This window comes from Pristiophorus japonicus, chromosome X, assembly GCF_044704955.1.
Source record: "Pristiophorus japonicus isolate sPriJap1 chromosome X, sPriJap1.hap1, whole genome shotgun sequence".
Lineage (NCBI taxonomy): Eukaryota > Metazoa > Chordata > Chondrichthyes > Pristiophoridae > Pristiophorus > Pristiophorus japonicus.
Window position 1 is genome coordinate 4,557,198 of NC_092010.1, and position 4,135 is coordinate 4,561,332.

At 46.5% G+C, this 4,135-nt stretch overlaps 1 protein-coding gene across 3 annotated transcripts in view; it reads left to right on the plus strand.

Moving 5' to 3' along the window:
* The first annotated feature begins 2,984 nt into the window (after window positions 1-2,984).
* The window catches only part of LOC139240828 (sialic acid-binding Ig-like lectin 13), a 45,248-nt gene continuing 44,097 nt past the window's right edge, over window positions 2,985-4,135 (plus strand). For all 3 annotated transcript variants that reach the window (XM_070869315.1, XM_070869318.1, XM_070869317.1), the window contains exon 1: window positions 2,985-4,135. This exon is cut by the window's right edge and continues 2,794 nt beyond it. The gene's annotated coding sequence lies outside the window, so the exon portion shown is untranslated.

A 4,135-nucleotide genomic window follows, 5' to 3' on the forward strand; every position in this document is an offset into this window, starting at 1 on the left:
GTGCAGAGGGGAGGGATTCAAATTCCTGGGACATTGGAACCGGTTCTGGGGGAGGTGAGACCAGTACAAACTGGACGGTTTGCACCTGGGCAGGACCAGGACCAATGTCCGACGGGGAGTGTTTGCTCATGCTGTTTGGGAGGAGTTAAACTAATATGGCAGTGGGATGGGAACCTATGCAGGGAGACAGAGGTGAATAAAATAGGGACAGAAGCAAAAGATAGAAAGGAGAATAGTAAAAGAGGAGGGCAGAGAAACCTAAGGCAAAAAACAAAAAGAGCCACTTTACAGCAGAATTCTAAAGGGTCAAAGTGTGTTAAAAAGACAAGCCTTAAGGCTCTGTGCCTCAATGCAAGGAGTATTCGGAATAAGGTGGACGAATTAACTGCGCAGATAGCAGTTAACGGGTATGATGTGATTGGCATCACGGTACATGGCTCCAGGGTGACCAAGGCTGAGAACTCAACATCAAGGGGTATTCAGCATTTAGGAAGGATAGACAGAAATGAAAAAGAGGCGGGGTGGCGTTGCTGGTTAAAGAGGAAATTAATGCAATAGTAAGGAAGGACATTAGCTTGGATGATGTGGAATCGGTATGGGTGGAGCTATGGAATACCAAAGGGCAGAAAACGCTAGTGGGAGTTGTGTACAGGCCACCAAAAGGTAGTAGTGAGGTTGGGGACAGCATCAAACAAGAAATAAGGGATGTATGCAATAAAGGTACAGCAGTAATCATGGGTGACTTTAATCTACATATTGATTGGGCGAACCAAACTGGTAGCAATGCGGTGGAGGAGGATTTCCTGGAGTGTATTAGGGATGGATTTCTCGACCAATATGTCGAGGAACCAACCAGAGAGCTGGCCATCCTAGACTGGGTGATGTGTAATGAGAAGGGACTAATTAGCAATCTTATTGTGCGTGGCCCTTTGGGGAAGAGTGACCATAACATGGTAGAATTCTTTATTAAGATGGAGAGTGACAAAGTTAATTCAGATACTAGGGTCCTGAACCTAAGGAAAGGTAACTTTGATGGTATGAGGCGTGAATTGGCGAGATTAGACTGGCAAATGATTCTTAAAGGGTTGACGGTGGAGAGGCAATGGCAAACCTTGAAAGATCATGTGGACGAACTTCAACAATTGTACATCCCTGTCTGGAGTAAAAATAAAACGGGGAAGGTGACTCAACCGTGGCTAACAAGGGAAATTAAGGATAGTGTTAAATCCAAGGAAGAGGCATACAAATTAACTACACAAAGTAGCAAACCGGAGGACTGGGAGAAATTTAGAATACAGCAGAGGAGGACAAAGGGTTTAATTAAGAGGGGGAAAATAGAGTACGAGAGGAAGCTTGCCGGAAACATAAAAAATGACTGCAAAATCTTCTATAGATATTTGAAGAAAAAAAGATTAGTCAAGACAAACGTTGGTCCCTTGCAGTCGGATTCAGGTGAATTTATAATGGGGAACAAAGAAATGGCAGACCAACTGAACAAGTACTTTGGTTCTGTCTTCACAAAGGAAGACACAAATAACCTTCCCGATGTACTAGGGGTCCGAAGGTCGAGTGAGAAGGAGGAACTGAAGGATATCCTTATTAGGCGGGAAATTGTGTTCGGGAAATTAACGGGATTGAAGGCCAATAAATCCCCAGGGCCTGATAGTCTACATCCCAGTTTACTTAAGGAAGTGGCCCTAGAAATAGTGGATGCATTGGTGATAATTTTCCAACAATCTATCGACTCTGGATCAGTTCCCATGTACTGGAGGGTAGCTAATGTAACACTACTTTTTAAAAAAGGAGGGAGAGAGAAAACGGGTAATTATAGACCAGTTAGCCTGACATCAGTAGTGTGGAAAATGTAGGAATCAATCAATAAGGATGAAATAGCAGCACATTTGGAAAGCAGTGATAGGATTGGTCCAAGTCAGCATGGATTTATGAAGGGGAAATCATGCTTGACAAATCTTCTGGAATTTTTTGAGGATGTAACTAGTAGAGTGGACAGGGGAGAACCAGTGGATCTGATGTATTTGGACTTTCAAAAGGTGTTTGACAAGGTTCCACACAAGAGATTGGTGTGCAAAATCAAAGCACATGGTATTGGGGGTAATGTACTGACATGGACAGAGAACTGGTTGGCAGACAGGAAGCAGAGAGTCGGGATTAACGGGTCCTTTTCAGAATGGCAGGCGCTAGCAGGGGGTGCAGCACCGCCATCAGACACTCTGGAACCAGAGTCCTCGCACACCGTACTGCTACCTCAGTACTGACCATGACTGAACCATGAATGCAATCTATCCAATCCTGGTGCACGACCGTAAAACATAACGAATGTAAGTCACTGAACCAAGGTGTCACAATACAAACTAAAAAAAAATGTTTTTTTCTTCTTTTCTTTGTACTTGCAATGTGTCTGATCCTGTATGTTAATGTAACAGGCCAGCTGCATGATCTCGCTGTGGGAGAGGTGGAGGGGGCGGTCTCGGGGGAGGGAAATGGATGTATGTAGCCATGGACAAATACATGGATCATACCCAGAACCCACTGGAACCTCCACTGCATCATCAAACCATCCAAACTGGTAACCACTACCCAACGTTGTGGCAAAATGACTTGGGGGTTAACATGGAGAGAGCCAAGCCAAAGCACAGCCAAAGTGCAAGGGTTATTGGCACTTCCGTCTGGGGAGAGCTAAGCCAGAGCACATAATGCAAAGGTAATTGGCACAAAGGACTTGGGGGAGAGTGATGTTATATATGCGGACTATAGATATACTCTCTGTGTAGTCACTGCATAGTTGCATAAGATGGAGACTTGTTTACCGGATATACTGTCAATAAGGTTACACTGTGTATATACATGCTGGCACCACTAGAGGGTGCAACTGGTGGAGACCGGGGTTTCCTGCCCTGCTGGCGGGGGCTGTATAAAAGCGGAGCCACCATGCGGCTGCCTCACTCTGGAGTTTGAAATAAAGGAACAAGGTCACCACAGTTTGAGTATAACACATTGCCTCGTGGAGTCATTCATAAGTACATTATGGACATAATCGTGAGAGAGAGACAGAGACAGAGAGTGTGAGAGAGACAGAGAGAGTGGGAAAGACAGAGAAAGCAAGAGTCAGACAGAGAGCGAGAGACCGAACGAGGGTGAGAGAGAGACAGAGAGTGAGTGAGAGTGAGTGAGAGAGAGACAGAGAGTGCGAGAGACTGAGGGAGACAGAGCGCGAGACAGTGAGACAGAGGGAGAGTGAGAAGGAGACAGAGAGAGTGAGAGACTGAGAGAGAGAGGCAGAGAGTGTGAGAGAGAGAGAGTGAGAGAGAGGGAGACAAAGAGAGCGAGATAGTAAGAGAGAGAGAGAGAGAGACAGAGAGAGAGAGACAGACAGAGAGAGTGTGAGAGAGAGAGAGAGAGACAGAGAGAGAGAGACAGACAGAGAGAGTGTGAGAGAGTGAGAGGGAGACAGAGAGAGTGAGAAGGAGACAGAGTGAGTGAGAGAGAGAGAGGGAGACAGAGAGAGAGTGAGAGAGAGTGAATAGAGAGACACAATCGGAGACAGAGATAGAGGGAGACAGAGAGTGAGAGAGAGAGAGACAGAGAGAGAGCGAGAGAGACAGAGAGAGAGAGAGAGACAGAGAGAGAGCGAGAGAGACTGAGAGAGAGAGTGAGAGACAGAGTGAGAGAGGGAGACAGAGAGTGAGAGAGCGAGAGACAGAGAGAGAGGGAGAGAGACAGAGATAGAGTGAGAGAGTGAATAGAGAGAGAGACAATCGGAGACAGAGACAGAGGGAGACAGAGAGTGAGAGAGAGAGAGACAGATAGAGAGTGAGAGACAGAGAGAGAGAGAGACAGAGAGAGAGTGAGAGAGACAGAGAGAGAGAGGGAGACAGAGAGTGAGAGAGAGAGAGACAGAGAGAGGGGGAGAGACAGAGAGAGAGAGTGAGAGACAGAGTGAGAGCGAGAGACAGAGTGAGAGCGAGAGACACAGAGAGAGAGAGTGACAGAGAGAGAGGGAGAGAGAGAGAGAGAGTGAGAGCGAGAGAGAGCGAGAGACAAGACAGAGAGAGTGAGAGACAAAGAGAGAGCGAGAGAGACTGAGAGAGAGAGTGAGAGTGAGAGACAGAGTGAG